General features: G+C 43.3%; 1 protein-coding gene across 1 annotated transcript in view; it reads left to right on the forward strand.

The window, feature by feature from the left end:
- Nucleotides 1–21944, forward strand: part of GALNT13 (polypeptide N-acetylgalactosaminyltransferase 13) — a gene marked incomplete at its 3' end in the record, with an annotated part of 686573 nt that overhangs the window by 270001 nt on the left and 394628 nt on the right. The window contains exon 4 of the mRNA XM_084642901.1: nucleotides 551–737. The remainder of the gene's footprint in view (nucleotides 1–550; nucleotides 738–21944) is intronic.

The raw sequence follows: 21944 nt of genomic DNA on the forward strand, positions 1-21944 counted from the left end.
ACTACGGCCACTACTTGCTATAATGCCAATAATAATCTCTATAAGAAATAACCTCTAAATAAGGTGAAAAAAACTAGTTCTGCACTGTACTCATTTTCTGCTTCCTCTATTTCTTTGATTAGAACATATTTTATTTGGAAAATCTGATAAAAGCAGCATGATGTCATGTGTATTCCAAGGAAGTAATTCATGGTCAAGAGAATGTTACAAAATCTACAAAGATTATCAAATGTACAAGACATCAGGAACGGAGTTATACATAGAATTTGAGCATATGAGTTGCAAACGTTCTTACCCTGATGGAATTCTTCATATCAAAAACAAGAGAAACTTTAATGGTTATTATTTAAACAATATACATTTTAAACTGTATTTCTTTCAGTGGTTATAACAGCATAACGATTGGCTTGCTTATAGCAGAGATGAGTGAGCTGGTTTGAATAAAACAAGACCTGTTTCTTTCCCCAAACTTAGTCAAAATTCACAGCAGACTAATTTCTGAAATTTGGTATAGTTCTTTTTAAACACAACTTCTTTCTCATCTTCACAGGGGGTTCCATGTCCTGGCGGTGGACTGAACCAGAATTGGGATAGAGTCCAAAAGAAATGCTGTTGTCCTGGGATTTCCACCTCAACCTAAGGCAGAAAGCACCAGAAATCGCAGGAGAATGCCACATGCCGAAAGATCTCCAGCCCAAATGTACAGGCTCAAGAAATTCGGACAAAGCTTGATTAAGGTAATCTGGAAATGCAGGCTGAGGAACTCACATTGGGCATGTCTAATATGCATCTGGGAGCTAGCCTCCCAGTCTCAGTCCACAGACTCAGGCTAGCGCTCTAAAAAAAATATCTGTGTAGACAATGCTTTGACATTACAGCTCAGACATTACACCTCAAGCCCTCCTCCCCAGGCTTCAGAGCCTGAGCTCTACCAGAGCTGCAATGTCTACATAGCTATTTTTAAAATGCTACTTTGAGTCCTGGTAGCAGAAATCTATGGAACCAGGCTGGAAGGCTTGCTTCCAGGTGCAGTGTAGACAAACCCATTGCGACCTGTGAACCAGGTGCGGTCCAAGTGTTTCAGAAATGGGGGAGGGAGGGAAATATAAAACAGGAAAAAAATATGTGGTCTTTGAGAGACGCATGTTTCTCACTCTGTAACAATACAGATTAAAGGGAACTCTTACCACACCAGACCAGGAGGGGGAGGTGCTTTCCCTGTTATTTGTCTGGTGGTCTTGCCTAGTTTGCCCCACTGTGCTAGGCACTGTACAGACACATTTTGAACAATACTATGCAAGAAGGAGGGGGAAGATCTCCCTCTGCTTTTCATGAAGGAGTGGGAGCTGCACACTTTCCTTGCCTTGACTAATAGCAACAATCGCAAACAAACCTACAGGAAGTGTCTTTGCAGACAGAACAGAGGGTCCACTTGAAAATGAAGAACATAGTTACAAAAGGGGTTGGGTGCTCTTATAACTCTGCATTCATTGCTACACAAAATACAAAAATATGAAGAGAAGTGATCTGGCAAATCTTAGCCCAGAAGTATGTGTCTAACTATACATTGTAAAAAGGCCATGAATGACATTAAGGGCAGGCCCAGAGGGTTTATCCTGGGCTAAGGCCAAGAAGCAAATCTTTCTTTTAAAGAAGCCTTTATTAAAAAGCAAGTGTAATGGAAACTTTGGTCAAAGGGGTCAGACTGCTAAGGCTCTGCCTGCACGGCAGCTGCCATCGGTTTTAGTTCTGGTTCAGCTGAATCAGTGAAAATTAGGGGGGAGACATCTCCCGTGTATACAAAGTCTGATGACTGGAGAATGGTGAAATGACATGACAAGATCAAGACATGAGCAATTGAGAAAGAGAGGGCTTTTCAGTTAGACACACACATAGTTTAAGGCAATCTGCTTTTGTTAACACTTAGTGTAAATGACTAATTGTGACGGGATGTACCTATACCGCACTGGTTCAGCAGGGGTTAACCACGCCTATGGGCTGAGGAGGCCATGCCCCCTTGGCCCTGCTAGGCATGCTCCAGCTGGAATGAGGGTATAAAAGAGAGAAACTCAGCTCAGTCTGGGCTGGCCACCACAGGGAGCAGATGTGTGTTGTAGGCCCCTGTAAAGAGACTGCTAGAGTGCCAAGAGGCAGAAGCCAGCTGGGGCAAGGCTCCAACTGAAGGAGGAGAGACAGCGGAAGCCTTGAGACTACTAGATTTGGAAGGAAGTGTAAGAAGGGCCTGAAGGAACCAGACTTTGATCTGGTTATAGAAGTGGGGATAGACTCAGTGTGTTTTGGAAGGACCCCTACTGAGCCCATGGGGGCTACACCTGCCACAGACAGGCTGGGACCTGGTGGAGTAGGTCCCCTTACCCTGGCTGCCACTCATCCCTTGGTGGTGGCCCACTCCCCTCTGGCCACTAGGATGCCCTCTCCTGCCTAGAAGAGTGGTCCTATTGATCCTGGCTCCTGGGGCCACCCAGCCTTTCCTAGGAGGATGGCTACGGCCACATAGGAAATTAGGCCACTCAGGCTGCCAAATCCCTACTTTAATTCTCCCACAATCTGGCACCCCTCTGATGGGGGTACCTACCCTGTAACACTAATTAATATGTTGATGAAAGGAAGCTTTTGTTAAAGATTTAGCATCATCACACTTTCCTAGCTTAGAGCATGTGTGGTGGTGCTAAATCTTTAACACCAGCTGTGAAGATCAAGCATAATCATATCATGATTCTTGATATTTCTAAGGTTTAAAAAAAAGTAAGAAATAAACAAACCTTTCATGACTTCTGTATTACATCATAAAGGAGCAAGACAGTTTATTTAAAAAATCCTTTCACGATCACTTTTAGATGAAGAACTTACTTTCTAAATTCACAGATTTGTGGGTTGAGTATAATGCTGTTTTATCTTTCTAATACGGTCCCCTATCACCACAGTATCTGAGCACCTCACAAGCTTTAATGTATTTATTCTCACAAGCCCCCACCCCCGTGAGGCAGGATGTTACTATTATCTCCATTGTATAGATTGTCTCTCTATGCCTCAGTTCTACAAGTGAGTTGCCCAGGATGGGACAGGATGTTCGGAGAGTAGGAATTGAACCAGGCCTTCCATGTCCCAGGCTAGTACTCTAATCACTGGACCATCCTTCTTTTCCTGGGAAGCTGACATTATAAATGTTAGGTGCAACTATAGAGGGTATTTCTTTTACTATTGTATTTGCAGTGCATGTCTTCCAATTACTCCCTTTGATGCTATTTCAGGTTGTAATGTGCTCTTGAGAGATTTTAAGGAATCATTTGGTTAGACAGAACATTTTAAAGATAATTTCTTTTAGCAGTGTTTTTTGTTTTGATGTGTAGTTACTGTTCTGTTGAGCTGCTATTTTCATCTCAGTATGATAAGTCATAAATAGATAATCCCTCAAGAGAAGGGATGTTACACTTATAGTCTGAAAAGACAAATAGAAAGCTATATAAACCCCTAGGAAATGGCCATATCGTGGGTATTTAAAATAGTACTCATTGGGGTATTTGTTCAGAACTTGAAATGTAAACCAGCTAAGAACAAACTTATAACAAAAGGCAAATAATATGTTTCACCCATGCCTAGTAATTCTTGCCTCAAGTCCATAACTTGTTTGTGCTAGGGTATTCTAACTTCTGCAAAGATTTGCAATCATGATTTAAAAACTGCAAGTAATGGAGAATCTACCTGTGATAGTCTCTTCTGTGGCTGAGTGGCCCAGTGGCTAGATCACTGGCCTTTCAGTCTGTATGGACAGAGGTGGGACTGAGACTCTCCCTCGCTACCGGGTCCCAGTCCAGGGCCCTGTGTAGATCAACCCCTAAACAGGGGAGATGGGTCTCCCTCCCAGCAGGGAGTCAGGACCCACTTCCTTGGGCTACTTCCTACAACTTTGGGGTGTGGCCCCATTAGTCCAGTTTTCCCAAGTGCTGGGGTTTATTTGCAGCCTCCTGTTGGCAGAGGAGCCCTTGCTTGCCCGCTTGGATAACAATTCCCCAAAATACCTCCAATCTCTGCCTAAAATAACTGGATAGGCAAGCATCAGAGCCATCAGGGACTCTTCTCGTCTCCCCACTGTTCACTTCACTGAAGTCACTTCAGTGCAGGGGTAGGTCCTCACGTCTCCATGCACACACTGTAACATGATGGTGCCCTGAGTTGGTCCTGGGTTACGAACCACTGCGCTTGTTAAAAGAGTCTGGGCACACCCCGAATCTACCAGCCTCACTGCTTCTCTTCCGTTAACCCACACTGTGATGACTCGTTTTGCTGGGTTGCCTTGACATGCTCATGTCCCCAGGGTCCATATCTTCCCGAAGCTGCATTCCATGTAGGGACAGGGTCTGGACCAGTGCCCAGAATGGCCACACGTGAAACACCGATCCTTATCTTGAGTGATTCCCTGTCTGGTCATTTGGGTGGTCTCTTCCCCATGGGCATCCACAAGTTCCATTCCCAACAATACCCCTTTCTGAACCTCCAGTGGCCCAGTCTTGAACTGGGGTGTGAGCGAATGGCTCTGGGTCAGGGAATCCTGGGACCTCTCAGGCCTCGTGCCATCTGGGGCTCTGGTAAGGGGGTAGCATGGCTATGCTCCTCAAGGGGCTGGGGTCCATGGGTGGTTCCGTCTTTCAGTGGCATGGGGCTCTTGGTCCCTACTGATTCCGGGGGGTGGAGGGGTCATCACAGGTGACCTAGCAGCTAGGTAGTTCTCAGTGAGCTGGATGGCATCCATCATGGTGTCAGTACCAGCTCTAGCAGGACCAGTTCATTGACCTGCGCTCCAGTCTTTGTTTCTGGGTTGAGCCACCTCCAGCATGAGTCCTGCAGCTTCTGGGCTCCCGGCAGGTACCACTCCCCCCAAAAATGTTGTTGGAACGTCTCCTCTGAGATGTCTAGGGCTTCAAATAACAGACTTAACCTGGGCATATTCCTGGGTGGCGACAGGGTCTAAAGTGCGATACATGGTCCGTGCTACCCCTGTTAAATATGGGGCCAACACCACTGCCACCGGGCTACCATAGGCACCTGCTCAAAAGTTTTCAGGAAAGCCCCAAGGCCATCATCGGGTCCCATGTTGGTGAGCCCGATAAGGGCAGGGATAGTTGACTCTGCTGGAGTGCTGGGTGTAATATTGTGCTGCTGTTGCTGGGCCGCCAATTTGCGGATAAGCTGCTGCATGCCATCTGCTACAGCAGTCGCTGTTGATGGTGGGCATTTTGCTTGGTCATCCATTTTAGTAGCTGTTCCATCTCCATTTAAGTGTCTTTTTAAATTGCCTCTGGCAGGTACTAGGGCAAATGCCCACATTGTCCAACACTTGTGATAGAGTCTTCCATGACTGGGTGGCCTAGTGGCTAGATCACTGGCCTTTCAGTCTGTAAGGCCAGGGAGTTGGAGTGGGATCCAGACCCACCCTCTCTACTGGGTCTCAGCCCTGGGCCCTGTGTAGATCAATCCCTAAAGAGAGGAAATGTGGTCTCCCTCCTGGCGGGTCGTCAAAACCCGCTTCCCTGGGCTACTTCCTACAAGTCTCTTCAGTTTGGGGTATGGCCCCACAATCCAGTTGCCCTGAATGCTGGGGTTTATTTGGAACCTCCCTGTGGCAGAGGAGCCCTTGCTTGCCTCAAGTGGCTGCACTGGCTGGCAAGTTGCTGATTGGTCCCTTCGGGCAGGTAGACAGAGAGCTCCTGCCTCCTCACCAGTCAGCCCCTATCTGAGCCAGGCTCCTTTTTTCTCCCCCTCCAAGCCAAGCATTGGCTGCAGTATAGTGGGGTAGGGCCTGTTGAACCCAATGATTTTCTTTAACCCCGCTGTGCTGGACACAACCAAATCCCTAGTTCTTCCAATGTTTAATTACCTTCATTGTTTAAAAAAACCCAAACTTGCATCTTGTTTCTAGTCTGAATTTATCTAGCTTTGGCTTTCAGCCATTGGATTTTGTTATGCCTTTGAATACTAGATCAATGAATCTGCTACCACAGAAAATCTTCTCCCCATGCAGGTATTTATAAACTGACCAAGTCACCTCCTATCATTATCTTGAATAAACTAAATTGCACTTCTTTAGACACTCACTGTAAGATGGGTTTTCCAGACCTTAAATCATTTTGTAGCTTTTTTCTGAACCCTTCCCAATTTGCCAGCATCATTCTTAAGCTAGAGACACCAGAACTGGACACAGTATTCCAGTAATGGTCTCACTAGTGCTGTATACAGTGGTAATATCGCTTCTTATTTCCCTGTTTAAACATTCAAGAATCAAATTAGATTTCTTAGCCACTGCACCACGCTGGGAGCTCATGCTGAGTTGCTTATCCACCATGATCCCTAAATCCCTTTTATAGTCACTGCTTTCCAAAATAGTCTTCGTCCTGTAAGTGTGACCTATAATCTTTGTTTCTAAACATATGACTTTGTATTTGCCTGTATTAAGACGCATGTTCAAATGAGCCTATATTACCAAATGATCCAGATTGATTTATCTTGGCTATTTATATAGCTCCATTATTGTACCATATGAGTGACTTACAATCTTTATATTTATCCTCACAACAACCCTCTGAAGTAAACAAGTACTGTTTCCCCATCTGTAATAGCTCTCCTTGTCTCCCTCTCATTTACTGATACATGTGAGAGAGACCCCAGAATAATCCAGTGTTTAGGACAGTTACCTGAGATGTGGGAGATGCAGATTCTAGTCTCTTATTTGGAACAGAGATTTGAGCCTGTCTCTCCCACATCACAGGTGAGTGATCTAGCCAGGGCATAGACTCAACTTCTCATGTTGGAACTGTTTCACTTTGTATAAATTTAAGTAATCATTGGGCCAGAGAGAAAGAGAGAGAGACTGACTCAGGCAGAGCAGGGACTGGAAGCTGGGTCTCTCACATCCCAGTGAGCTCTAACCACTGGGCCATTCTGGAGCTCTTTCTGCTTTTTAGCAAAAGAATTTCCAAAGATCACGTTTTCATCCTGATGTGTCAAGAAAACAAATTCTGAAATGTTTTGCAAAATGGAACGCATGGTTTATAGGCATTAATTCCATTTAAGACTTTACTGATTGCATTCCGTATGAGCCTTTCCATGATTTTGCCTAGGATTAATATCAAGCTAACTGGCCTATGGTTACCTGTGTCATCCATTAATGCATTTTACAGAGCAGAGAGAGGCACAGAAGTGAAGTGACTCACTTAGTCACTCCCAGCTGGGATTAGAACACAGTTTTCCCTACTGCCCCCTCCCTTGTTCTACCCACTGGAACCTGGAGTCTTTACTTGAGGGAGCTGTTTATTTAAAATGTTTGTCTTTAACTTAAGTACTGATCTTTATAAAAGATGACTAATATGCAGCTAAGATTTAAACTTGTGCTTTTGCATCTTGACTACTTCCAGAACGGGAATAGCATTGGTTTAAAACTGATGTAACTGAGTGAAGTCCAGTATCTTTATTAGTAGTTTATGAAAAATGATCAAGGAAAAGGGCTTTTCAAAAAAAGCTTTAAATACGTTTAATTAATTACTCTAAAAATAACTAATGCTGTCTGTTCAACCTGAGAGCAAGTCCTCCCAGCCATTAAGGTTCTTGAAGCAAATGTTATGGATTAATCTTTCCCATATGAGTGAAATTACAGCCTCTAACCTTGTAAAGTATACAGACCAAGTTGGACTGAATCCCAAGTTGGTTTTTGCAAAGATGTGGATGAAGAACTTTCACCAGTATTTCCCCAGCCTAAAGTTCAATGATACTCGAGCACTATGTACTCCTGGGGGGCTGTGCGGGACTGCGTGCCCGCAGAGAATGCCCCCCGCAGGTTTCCTGTGCTCCCCGGCTGGAAACAGCAGGGGAGCCATGCAGGGGGGACCATGGGCGCAGTTGTTTTTTTTGGGGGGGGTGAGGGAAACGCCCCTCTAAAAACAGAGGCGAGGCAGGGAGGGGCACACGGAGTTACATGCCTCTGCCCCCCCTCATTCTGCAAGCGCAGAGCTGCCCAGCTGAAGGAGGCTGTGTCTGGGCTCCCCTGACTCTGCAGCTGAACGCCACATCCTGGGTCCGAGTGCCAGTCATTGTCCCCTTCTGTGTGCTGGGAGCCTGTTTTCTGTGCAACAGTGAGTGCCCGTGGTGGGGGTGGGGATGGGGAAGGGGGGTGGGGTGGGGGGAAGGTGGGAAAGAAGGGAGAGTGGAATAGGGCATGGGGAGGGGAGTGAAGGAGGGGGATGGATAGGGGAGTCATGGGGTGGGGGGAACGGGTGCCCGGGCTGTGGCATCCCCTCTGCAGCAGCTGGGGCTCCCCTGTTAAGCAGAGCCATTGAACCCTCACCCTGACAAGCCTTACCCCCCTATGCCTGGACCCCTCTGAGCCCCCCACCCCCAGACCCCCATCCCACTGATCCCCGAACCAGTTGCACCTGGACCCCCACCCTATCTAGCCCCACTCCCCCAGCACCCGACCCCCATACTGAGCTCCCCACAGCCAGACCCCCTTCCAAGCCCCATCTCCCCACACCTAGGACCCCCATCCTGAGACCCAACCACCTTCACCTGGATCCCCTGCAGAGTCCCATTGACCCTGCTCCTGGAGCCCCCCAACCAGCCTCTGTGTATCCAGATCTCCCACTGAGCTGCCCGCACCCAGATTACCCCACACAGAAACCTCTCACCCCACACCTGGATCCACCAACACTAAGCCCCTCCACACTTGGATCCTGCTGGGCTGAGCCTGTCCACCCACATCTGGTGCACCTGGCACAAAAGGGCAGGGCTCTGGGGTGTTTCTGGAGCAGGCCCAGCCCTTGCACTGTCAGGGTCCGGTGCATGGGGCGTCAGGGTGATCTCCAACCTCAATGCAGCCAGTGGCCTGTGCTCCCCAGTGCCATGCTGGAGCCACATTTATTTACTGACAAATAAAATTTGTAGAATTTTGCAGAATTTTAAAATATTGTGCGCATAATTTTTTGGCACAGAATTTTAAATTTTTTTGGTGCAGAATTCCCTCAGGAATACACATGTACACTTGATGCTTTCAGAATGAATGAGTCTGTTTAGCATGGATGGTAGTTTCATGTAAAGTGAACAGCAGCATGTTCCTAATAAAGTAGCAAACAAGTTCTGGATTGGTTTATTCCAGTTGTCAAACTACAATATTCTCATACTGGGGACAGCGGTCAGTTGTTCAGTGTCTGGGAGGTGGGAACTCTATCAATGACATATTATACATCATTGGCACGGATTCAGTTTCAAAAGCTGCAGCAGAGGGAAAGTCTGGTACATTTGTTCTAGAATTTCAGAGTCAGTTCCACCTGCCTAAAGTGGGATTGGGGAGAATTTGCCAGTGTTAAGAGGCAACTATCAGGAAGGGGAAATCCCCACATCACCACACACTTGGGGGTTTGTTCGCATCTTGTTAAACTGACGAGCTGTATGTGACACTTTGTGAGTAAAGCTATGGGGGACATTCTTCACTGAATTCTAAAACGAGGAAATGTGTATCAAGGTGGAATCATAACACTGGACAATGGATATACTGCATTTCCTGGGAAATAGAGAAAAGAAATCATGTTGCAATTTTCATACTAGTATTTCACTTTGTTAAACGTTTTCTCATTCTATCTCAGCGAAGGAACCTTTTGAAATGATCTGTTCAACTCTGATCTCTCTGGAGTTGGGGCAGGGCCTAGGGCCGAGCGGGAGCCTTGGGGGTCTGTGAAAAATTTTAAATCAAAATGCGGGTCCTCCAGTTGCTAAAGTTTGAGAACCGCTGCTTTAAAGGGTTAAAAAGCCAACAAAAGGACAAATAAAATAGATTTTTGTGCAGGTGGATCTAGATCTGCTGGTTATAGAGAAGTTTAATGGTACCAGTGCACTGGTCTGAGCCACTGCAGGTGTGCAGCTTAATGGAGTATTAATGGGTAGCAGTTGAACATGAACAGGGAATACAATGGAGTACAAGCAGTTGCCATGGACAAACGAACTGTGTGCATTTTGAGTTCATGCAACTCAAAATAAAATATGCTGTAGTTTACCTAGCTGCATTGCAGCATTTGTCATAGCTCTTGTAACTCCAATGTCTCCCTCCTCCCAGGTTTTTCATTCTATTATCCCAGCTTCATCTACTCTCATTTCTGAAAGCCATGGCACTACCTCTGTTTTCTTCTCTGAAGCCAATGAAATAGTTTGATTTCCCCTCTCCCCCAACATTGTGGCAAAACCAAGACAATTACCAAAAGGCTTCTGTGTCAGTCACCTAGATCTGTAGTAACTGACATCAGCCATCTTATGATACAGTAACAATGGCATCAGAATTCCATGGAAGGAAATGCAATGTTTGTCTTTTTGCTGCTGATAGAATGCCAACACCCTTAGGAGTGCTTGTCATCTTGTATTACATCTACACCATACCTGCAGGATTTGTGCTGTTCTTCAGTGAGCAATGAATGTTTGTAAACAATTTTATGTATTAAAGCCATATAAAAATGCATGTGTATTTTATATGGGCAAAAGGGATATTTTCCACATGCCTAATATCTGTAGCTGCATTAATGTTTACACTCCCCTAAACCCAGTCTCTATTTTGTGTATGTATATAAACACGCCATTCATCTGAACAAAACATGGGAGATGTTGAATTTATTTGTAGGAGGGGCTCAGATGAAGAGATTTTTATTCATGAACAGAGAGGCACACATGAGGATGTAACCTAAATTCTAATAATGAAGGTAATTGTACTCTGACAAACAGGGAGCTGGAGCCAGAGAATGAACAATCTTTCAGTCAATTCATCTATTTAACATTTTGATTTTTGGTAAGATTTTTTTTTAAGAATCTGACTTTTCTTAACACACTTACCATTTTCTTTAATTTTTCATGTAAAGAAGATGAAGTTACAGCAGCTTAAGACCTTGCAGTTTATATTTTGCCCCATGGTTTAATCAGATCATGTCTAACGTTCTCTTGTCTTGAGTAAGTGTTCTTTGTTTGGCATTCATCACTATTAAAAATCAACCTGCATTTTCTGTTTTTCTAAAGGTTTCTAGTTCCAGTATAACATTGACCTTGGGATTTAAATTGTCCTTCAAAATGAGAATAGTTTCTGTTTTGAATTACAAGTGCTCAAAGATAAGAGATTTCCAGTTGTTTTTGTACATTCCTATAATTAAAAGTGGATTCCTATTTTAAAATGAAATCCAGGAAGAAACCTTATTCTTTCAATTGGGACATACCAGAGTCTAGTACAGCATCGTAACTGTTCATTTCCTTACTTTTATGACAGAAAGCTGAACATTAATGTAACTTTAATATGCAGTAAAAGGGTAAAAGAATGGAGACAACTATCCCATAAATCCAGAAATCAAACCATTAAAAAGAATATAACAGTAACTAAATACAAATCTATAATTCTCACACGTAAGAGCAAAATATAGAGTAAAATTAAGAAGATGTAGTAGCATGGGGTGTGGGGGGTCACTAAAATGTTTAGCACTAAAGTACAGAAACATTTCCAGCTCTATTGAAAGACAGGCAGGCAGCATATACTGTTACAGAATGAAAAGGGGTACTTGTGGCACCTTAGAGACTAACCAATTTATTTGAGCATCAGCTTTCGTGAGCTACAGCTCAATTCATTGGATGAAGTGAGCTGTAGCTCACGAAAGCTCATGCTCAAATAAATTGGTTAGTCTCTAAGGTGCCACAAGTACTCCTTTTCTTTTTGCGAATACAGACTAACACGGCTGTTACTCTGAAACCTGTTACAGAATGAAGTCTTTTGAATTTCTATTTTAATGACACAGACCTTGGAATTAAATTATATCTTAGAAGTCTGTTATTCACTAGTCTGATAATATGGAGAAAATTATCCAGTACTGTCTCAAATTGTCAGCAATGAGTTAAAGGTAACACAGCTCTTTAAAAGTGAGTGGCAATTCTGTCTCTTTGGCTAGTTGGAGCCAAGGGTTCTCTGCTGCAGAAACTGTCAGTTGTGTGTGTGGCATGAAGCCTGAGACCAATAACAAATGAAGAGATCTGTGTGTGAAGCTATCCATTTTTGCCTCTTGAGCTGCTGATGTGCAAGAACTGAGATTTTCATGAGTTTTTGCAAGATTTCTATACTTGATCAAGGGGGATAATTTGCTGTTTCTGCTACTGTGGACTTTCATGGCAAAAGAGATAAAATCCTACCCTGCTCCAAATTCTGAAACTTCTGTGTGGAAAAACTGGCAGCTTTTCACAGATAAATGGCATTTTTCCACCTTCAGTTTTTTTTTTTTACTTTTCTGTAAAACAACAGACCAAGAATGCTAACCCCAACTTAAAAAACCTGAGATGAACCAAAAAATATTTCACTTCACAAAATCAACTTCCCCTTGTGCCCCCACCCCCATTTCAGACAAGATGTGGCAGCGAACTTATTATTTTATTAGATATTTATTTATATCTCTAATAATGAGAACAAGTACCTGAAGAGACTTTATCAGAGGACAAACATGAGGGTGTTTCAAAACAGTGATAATGTTTTAGCTACACTGGAGAAACACCCAGAGAACTTTTTATTTTAATGGTATTTCTTTTTTTCTAGATTTTGTGAACCTGCGGTCCTGATGTATAAATTATAGAGGGTATAGTTCTGCAAACTTGTCAGTCCCTGGCAGTTTACTTGTCCTTCACTGCTCAGAAATAAACACTCATTCATAAAGGATGATAATTATATTAAATAATTATAAGAATTAAATTATGAAAGAATCCCAGATGGGTCTTGGTTAAAAAGCACAGCCAGGAAATTCAGAATTCAAGATGGAGCTCCATTTTTGACCAATTCTGTTGTTCCTATGACTTGTAAAGAGACAAATTCAGGACTTAGGTTCCACACACAATGAGTGCATTCCTGCAGAGCTCTGGCTGGGACAGGGCACTGCCTTTATGTACCTAGCTCCCCAGAATCTGTGGAGTTTATATTTCACAGGTTTTCCATAAACAAAAATGGAGAAGCAGGCTTTCCAGGGTGGATCAAGGAATTTTGTCATTCATGAGGAATGCTTTCTTTCTCAACTCATACTAAGCTGTGTGTGTGTAAGAGGGGGTCCTTTAAAATTATTCTTTTAACCACAGGTTATGGCATTACTGCTAGGAGGAGGCATACTCATTTTAAATATAGGGAATATCTGTCTTCTGACAAAGTCGTAACACTGCAGTGCTGTAGTCATGTGTCCAAGACAGTGCTTAGTCTCATACTTCTGGGACCGGGAGCATCACGGATGCTGCACATTCATCAGTCTCTGTGAGGCGGGAGCACTTCTCATAACTTTCAAGGGTCCTCCTCTAGCCAATGATCTGAAATTCATTGTAGCCTCCAATGGCTAGAGAGTAATCACTTCTAATAGCCATCAGCATGACTTGCACCCAGAGGATTTGGTGGTTTGATGCTGTTGCTTGCGGCATAATGGGGAAGACGGAGGGAGAAAAAATGACTTCAAAAGAGATTTCGGATCCTTATGTTTTCTTGCCTGATTAGTGAAAAATTGCATCTATGGCTGAGAGGCACAAAAACAACACTCAACAGACACACTAGCCTTCAGAGAGTAATCACATTAAAGCAGATTTTATGAATAAGTCACCATCTCTGATATAATGTCTTGTTTTGTGGAAAAGCCCATTACCAAAATAAATATTTTGCTTTATTTAGATCAATAAATGGAAAATCTTATTTCAGTGATATATACTGTATGTTTACATTTATAAATTGTACTTCTAAATACAGCTTTAAGTGCCTCTCTTTGCTTATGTTTTCCTAAATTTAAAAAACAAAAACTTGGCAATATTAGGCTGTCCATAAAACCTTTATTATAAGCTAATTTGTTTCCAGTTTAGTAGAGTTTTATACTAATAAACCATTGATTTATTGGGTTCAGTTAATTCTAAATCTTTTGTCTATTTTTAATACAGCCAAATAAAGATCTACTATATTGCAGGATAGTTATTCTGAGCTCTAATGAACTAGAATTGCAGTAACCAGTTGTCAGATTTTAAAAAAATTTCTAGATGCCAAGAATTCTAGATACTTCTAATGCACTGGGCTTGTGGAAGTTTTGATTAAAAGTGCAAAAGGGATCTTTCCAATTTCATAATGTCAGCCAGACCCAGAGGAGCCCCACAAATCAAAGGGAAAGTTCTTGGCTGAAGTTAATACAGCACCGGCATATACTGGGGGTCAGATTCTCATTGTATTCTAGCTCTGGTGGCATAAAAACAACTGGATTCAGCCACTAAGGGAAATCCCCTGGTATAGGGGATAGTTGCCACTGGCATAGAACTGGCATAATAGCTCTCCGCCATGCCTCCTTGTAGTCCCCTTGTAGAAGAGGCCTGGCCAGGGGAAGAGATGTGGCAGAAGTGCTACTGCACTTCAGCTATTCCTGGCACTCAGAATACTCCTTTTAGGGTTATAGGCAGCCAGGTGTAAATTAAAGTAGCTCTGAGACTGGTTTAAACTTCATCTGGGGTCAGCCTGAAACTTTACTTCCTCCTCTCTGTTTTTGTTCTTGTGAAGAGATTATCTAAACCAGAATGAGACTCAGAGTTCAGGCCTGAATTTGTGCCATAGATATTCAAGAGCTTCAAATTTATGGTAGTGAAAGGAGCTGAAGGGATATTGGACCACGATTTATAGGAGGTGTTGAACAGGAAATACTAGATGGTAGTGGAAGAATCAAAGAGAACATGGGACAGAGAAAAGAGAATTCTCCAAGTAGTCTCCCCCTAAACCCACTGATGTGACAAGGAAAGGAAAACCTGGTAAGAAGGTGTTCATATAGCAGGAGCGTGAGGGAGATGCTTGTTAGGAGCTTTCATGTAATATTGGTTTTGGGACTACATAAAATGCAATTCTTTTTTTATTCTGAGTTTAGTGTGGATGGGTGCAGTGTTTTTGCCTCAGAATTGCATTTGATATCAACAAGCCTGGAGCTAAGTGGCAGTAGTTCATTACTCTGCTATATATGAAGAGCTAGATTCAGGAGCAAGGTCAGAGGGAAAATATGAAATATGTAGCCCCAAACTGGAGAGAGACTACAGTAGCATGTTGCTCAGATTCCTGGGGAGGAGGATGTGTACAAAAAAGATATATATTTGATAGAATGACCTAGTTCACAAACACTGTTAAGCTCTAGTGAATTGAGCTCTAGACTTTCAATCTTTTTCGCTACAGTAAGAGCTAGCTATAGAGCTCTCTTCATTTGCTGGCTAAAGTGGGTCAAATAAACCATTGCAAATAACTGATTTGGGGGACGTAGTCCTCCTTCCTCTTTGATATATGAACAGATCATGATTTTTAATACATTTGTTCATTCAATATTGCTTGGTGAATAATGTATTTATTTGAACAGTTCATAGTGTAACATTGTAGGTTTTTGTCTGAGAACATTTCCCCCTTGGATCATTTCCTCCCATGCCATGACAGTGAATCTGTCCCACAGATTATTAAAGGTAAATTTTGAACAGGTTTGTTACTGGCCTAAGTGAAACTGCCTGTATAGTCCACTTGTCACGGAAGTCAGATCTTATTGTTTTTGTTCTCCAAATGGATCTAATTATGAACTATTTTAATTTCTACTGAAATCAATTTTGTTTAATCACAAAGCTTTGTTTCTTGATTAAACAAATCTCAGCTCTAGGCTTCAAATCTGCTTTCTGACAGAATTAATAAAAACAAAACTTTGTGTATGCTCATAGATGAACTTCTTGAGAGAAAGACATGGACTCAGAGAAGAACAAAGGGGTGCTGTTTAGATGACTAGGAAACCGGAAGCTAAGTTTGTCTCAAGAGACATGAAGTGACCTAACCTGTATATCTTTTTCTTCTGTAATATAATATCCTGTAGTCAAGGACCTTGTAAATTTTACTTTTAATTTTATTTTCTCTATTTCTCCCTATGCTTTTTACTCTTTAATAAAGCTCATTTTAAAGAAGAACTGCTGTCTGCTAGGAAGTTCACCCTGCCTTCCATACCAGAGGAGAATAAACAAGCAGGTAGCTGATATTCAGTGTTGTGCAGGCTAAATGAAGGCCTGCAGCCACGCACTCACTCTAGGGCAGTGTTTCTCAAATGTGGCCACCAGGTGCTTTTCTTGCAGCCACAGCTGCCTGGGCTGTGATGGGGTGAGGGGTGGTCTTCAGTAGTGGTTGGCCCCTGCCCCCCTCTGGAGACACAAAAGCTGGAGGAGCAGGCAGCTAGTGAGTTCCTCACCTTCCTGGGGTCAGTGGGGTCAGTGTTCAGCCCTTGGGTGGTGGGTGGCAGGCTCCAGTCATGGGGCTTCAGGCTCCATTCTCTGGCCGTGCGGTGGCGGGCTCTGGTCCCAATCACCCTGGCCCTCGCTGCCTCCCCCAGTGCCCCATCACCACTGGCCCCCATTGCCTCTGTACCCACTTCCCCATCCAGGGTTTAACTTGTACCCAGGCTTGCCGGGACTGAGTAAGTCTGCTGTGAAAAGTGATACTTGTATGTTTGTTAATATTACTTTTCACAGCTGACTTACTCTCTAGCAAGTCTTAAAAAAAGCAACTAAAAAAGCAAAAGAAACAACAAGAAAAAAGACAAGAACATGTAAAGTGCCTGATTTGTGTTTTCTTTAGATCCGGTAAAGAATAGAGACAACTGTACATTATTTTTTTATTAAGTCTGGAAAAAACAAGCAAAGCCTACATAAATAAATGACAATGATTTGGGCATATATATGTGTAGATTTACTTGTTTTTCCTAAAGTTAATTCAGTATTTTAGGAAAATATTGTGAGAGTGGTCCCCAGGAAGAGATGGTGGCTGCACTCTGAGGCCACCAAAAAGTTTGTGAAAACCCCTGGTCTAGTGGATCATGAGATCCAATCCAAGGAAGGTGATCCCTAAAGGCCCTCACAGGGGGTAACAACTGACAGATCAAGCAGGAGAATGAGGTGCAGGTGTGGTTAAAAGGTAACAGTGAGTATATCTTCGCATAGCAGAGGCAACAGCAAAAACTGCATAATGCTTTCCATTCTAAAGCCTATTCACAGTTGCACATAACTTTCTGAAACTTGCAGCTATCAGACTGAAATTTTCCATGCTTGGTTTCTGTTCTAAGGTGACTTTGTTGGTAAAGGTGATCAAAATTTGTATACATGCTCTTGAAAATGAGGAGAGTGTGTGTGTGTGGGAAATAAATGCTTTCCTTTTATACAAAAGTTGTTGCATTTTTATTTTAAAGAACTTTGCTGATATAATGGCTGGTTGAAAATTTAAAAGTGGCAAGGAACTAGTCATCCCTGGCTTACCTGAATTTGAATTTTTCCTAAGAAAATTCGTTTAAGGTTGATTGTTATGAGCCTTTGAAATCACATACTGAGCATTTGTAACACTTACTGCTGAATATGTAGGGTGGCATTGATCTGACTGTGCTAATTCAACAGGGGAGCAGAGTTAGCACAATGTAAAGTGCTCTTGTAAATCCCACCCATAGATCGCGAAGCTAAGGAACAGATCTGCTATGTGTGACTGACTAGACAGTGAAGATATGCAGGGGATGAAGCAATGACCTCACAGGAGTCTGCTTCATTCAGTCCCTGTGTATCTTTCAAGTTACCCAGGATCTGGGGCAAGGGCTCCTCAAGAGAGGTGCACAAGGAATGCTACTGCTTATTGTGTAGAAAGCCCAGACAGGAGCCACAGTATGACTAGCAGCGCCCTAACTAGGGAAAATCGAAGACACCTTCCCCAGCTGAGCAGCAATTAAGGTTTGCAGGAGAGTACCCTTGTTGTGGGCCTTCCTAAAACATAATGGCATGGTCTTGTGCTGTCCAGCCAAATTGTTCCAGATTATGGAATTTACAGATGCTATTTTCAAGACAGAATAACTGCTCAATCCTAGAGAAGCTCCAACTAACCCTTTTGTTTTTCTAGTTTAAAAAAAAACCTGGCAAATTGCATACAGAAAATGTAGATCGGGGAAATGTTAAGGTTCCACAGTTAAAGAACTGAAACCCAAAAAGCAACAGTTATTGGTATACAGTTTTAACTCTCCCCCCGTGTATGCATTACTGTGGCGTTTAACTGTACAATACCAAAATATTTCTCAATATACAGTACATTTTTTTCCTGCAACTTTTATAATTATGTACTATTTTGTATCTTGACACTTCCTGTGTGGCCTAGGGCAAGTCACTTGATGTCTGTCTCAACTCCCTGTCTGTAAAATGGGGATAATGGTACTTCCCTGCCTTACTGGGTAGGAACAGTTGTGAGGACGAATACATTAGACTGTGAGTGCTCAGTTACTATGATAATGGATATATAAGAACCAAAGAGACAAACAATTTCACTGATATGAAATTCACACTATCTTATTATACCAGATACTACTATGGGGAGTGAGTGGACTTTTCAAATGTGTAACTTCAGTGGGAGCAGTGTTAGATCAATGCTGAGTGATTTTGAAAATCACATCCTGAGTGTAACAACAGAGTAATAATGAACATTTGCTGGAACATAGTGACTACATAACTTGATAGCCTTCCCTGGATGCAATTCACAGAATGAGGGAATGTGCCACGTTGCTTGTTGAAAAGAAAAGGTATAGTAAATAAAGTCAGTTCTGAAATATATTAGCATAGAGGGGCAGAGCTAACCTTTATTGTGCTATTTCCTGACATGAGAACTTAATCTTGCAATTTTAGGGCATGCCTACACTACAAACTTTTGGTGATGCAAGTTACATTGGTATAAAGCTGCCACAGTCAGTATATCACTGTGCATGTGCATACTTGGCTCCTTGTGTCGTGGTGAACATATTCACCAGGAGGGCTTGTTTCGATGTGTAGTGAGGTGAACCATGGGTAGTTATCCAGTGTCCAACTCGCCACCATCCAGCATACTGTCTTTGAGGAAGTTTTGACAAGGTCTGATGGGGCAGAAATGAGTAGCACAGGGGTGACTGGGACTGCAGGCTCAAGTTCCCATCATGCAATTTTTCTCCACCCCATAATGCCATCTGTCAAGGTTCCTCCCCCACTCTGAACTCTAGGGTACAGATGTGGGGACCTGCATGAAAACCCTCCTAAGCTTATCTTTACCAGCTTAGGTCAAAACTTCCCCAAGGTACAAAATATTACCCCCGTTATCCTTGGAATGGCCGCTACCACCACCAAACTAATACTGGTTACTGGGGAAGAGCTGTTTGGACGCGTCCTTCCCCCCAAAATACTTCCCAAAACCTTGCACCCCACTTCCTGGACAAGGTTTGGTAAAAAGCCTCACCAATTTGTCTAGGTGACTACAGACCCAGACCCTTGGATCTTAAGAACAATGAACAATCCTCCCAACACTTGCACCCCCCCTTTCCTGGGAAATGTTGGATAAAAAGCCTCACCAATTTGCATAGGTGACCACAAACCCAAACCCTTGGATCTGAGAACAATGAAAAAGCATTCAGTGTTTTACAAGAAGACTTTTAATAAAAAAATAGAAGTAAATAGAAATAAAGAAATCCCCCCTGTAAAATCAGGATGGTAGATATCTTACAGGGTAATTAGATTCAAAAACATAGAGAACCCCTCTAGGCAAAACCTTAAGTTACAAAAAAGATACACAGACAGAAATAGTTATTCTATTCAGCACAATTCTTTTCTCAGCCATTTAAAGAAATCATAATCTAACACATACCTAGCTAGATTACTTACTAAAAGTTCTAAGACTCCATTCCTGTTCTGTCCCTGGCCAAGATGACTACAGACAGACACCCAAACCCTTTGTTTCTCTCCCTCCTCCCAGCTTTTGAAAGTATCTTGTCTCCTCATTGGTCATTTTGGTCAGGTGCCAGCGAGGTTACCTTTAGCTTCTTAACCCTTTACAGGTGAGAGGAGCTTTCCCCTGGCCAGGAGGGATTTCAAAGGGGTTTACCCTTCCCTTTATATTTATGACACGCCCCCCAAATCTCAGCTAGGGTGAAACACTGGCTGGGATTTCTTCCTGGAGCTCTAGGAAAACAGAGTTAATAAGACACATGCATCTCTAAATATACTACCAAGTACATAAAGACTGACAATATTTTCCACATCTCAAGGACGATTTTAACCAGTTGATTCTGGGAAACTTTCACGGGAGAGTGTATCAGCCACTTTGTTAGAAGCTCCTGAGATGTGTTGGATGTCGAAATCAAAATCTTGGAGAGCTAAACTCCACCGAAGAAGTTTTTTGTTAGTTTCTTTGACGGTGTGAAGCCACTTTAGTGCAGCATGGTCGGTTTGCAGGTGGAAACGCCGTCCCCAAACATATGGGCGTAGCTTTTCCAGAGCGTAGACAATGGCATAACATTCTTTTTCAGTGACTGACCAGTTGCTTTCCCTCTCAGACAGTTTTTTGCTGAGAAACACTACAGGGTGGAATTCTTGATCAGGTCCTTTCTGCATTAAAACTGCTCCCACACCACGCTCGGATGCATCTGTGGTTACTAGGAACGGTTTGTCAAAGTCTGGGGCCCTTAGTACAGGGTCAGACATGAGTGTCGCTTTAAGCTTGTTGAAGGCCTTCTGACACTTTCCGGTCCACTGAACAGCATTTGGCTGTTTCTTTTTGGTTAGGTCTGTCAGTGGGGCAGCGATTTGGCTGTAGTGCGGTACAAATCGTCTGTAATAACCGGCCAAGCCTAAGAAGGATTGAACCTGTTTCTTTGACTTTGGGACAGGCCACTTTTGGATAGCATCCACTTTGGCCTGTAGGGGGCTGATAGTTCCTTGACCCACCTGGTGTCCAAGGTAAGTCACTCTGTTTAGGCCTATTTGACACTTCTTAGCCTTAACAGTTAGTCCTGCCTCCCTTATGCGCTCAAGGACTTTTTGTAGATGTTCCAGGTGGTCTGCCCAGGAATCCGAAAATATGGCCACATCGTCAAGGTAGGCGACTGCATATTCTCCTAATCCCGCTAGGAGACCATCTACAAGTCTTTGGAAAGTGGCGGGTGCATTTCGCAGCCCGAAAGGGAGTACATTAAATTCATACAGCCCGAGATGTGTGATGAAGGCTGACCTTTCCTTGGCAGATCCATCTAGCGGTACCTGCCAGTACCCCTTGGTTAAGTCCAAGGTAGAGATGAACTGGGCCCTTCCCAGTTTCTCTAATAGTTCATCTGTGCGTGGCATGGGATAGTTGTCTGGGCGAGTTACAGCATTTAGCTTACGGTAGTCCACGCAAAAACGTATTTCCCCATCTGGTTTGGGAACTAGAACCACTGGAGATGCCCATGCACTTTCAGAGGGGCGGATTACCCCCATCTGTAACATATCCTGGATCTCCCGTTCTATAGCAGTTTTAGCTTGAGGAGACACCCGGTAAGGTTGGACCCTAATTGGGTGAGCATTACCTGTGTCAATGGAGTGGTATGCCCGTTCAGTCAGTCCTGGGGTGGCTGAGAACGTTGGCGCGTAGCTAGTGCACAGCTCCTGGATCTGCTGTCGCTGCATACGCCCAAGGGTCATGGAGAGGTTCACCTCTTCCACACCACCAGCACATTTCCCTTCGTAGTAGACACCTTCAGGCCACTCAGCGTCGTCTCCTCCCTGGGCTGTAAACTGACAAACCTTTAATTCTCTGGAATAAAAGGGCTTTAGAGAATTAATATGATACACCTTAGGCTTTCGGTTGGAGGTGGGGAATGCTATGAGATAATTAACAGCTCCCAGGCGCTCCTGGACCACGAATGGCCCTTCCCACGATGCTTCCATTTTATGGGCCTGGAGCGCCTTTAAGACCATGACCTGGTCTCCTACTTTGAAGGAACGCTCTCTGGCATGTTTATCATACCAGGCTTTTTGCTCTTTTTGAGCATCCTGTAAGTTTTCTCTAGCAAGGGCTAAAGAGGTTCGGAGGGTGTTTTGTAGGTTGGTTATAAAGT

Source organism: Lepidochelys olivacea (genome assembly GCF_965140295.1).
Source record: "Lepidochelys olivacea isolate rLepOli2 genome assembly, chromosome: 11".
NCBI lineage: Eukaryota > Metazoa > Chordata > Testudines > Cheloniidae > Lepidochelys > Lepidochelys olivacea.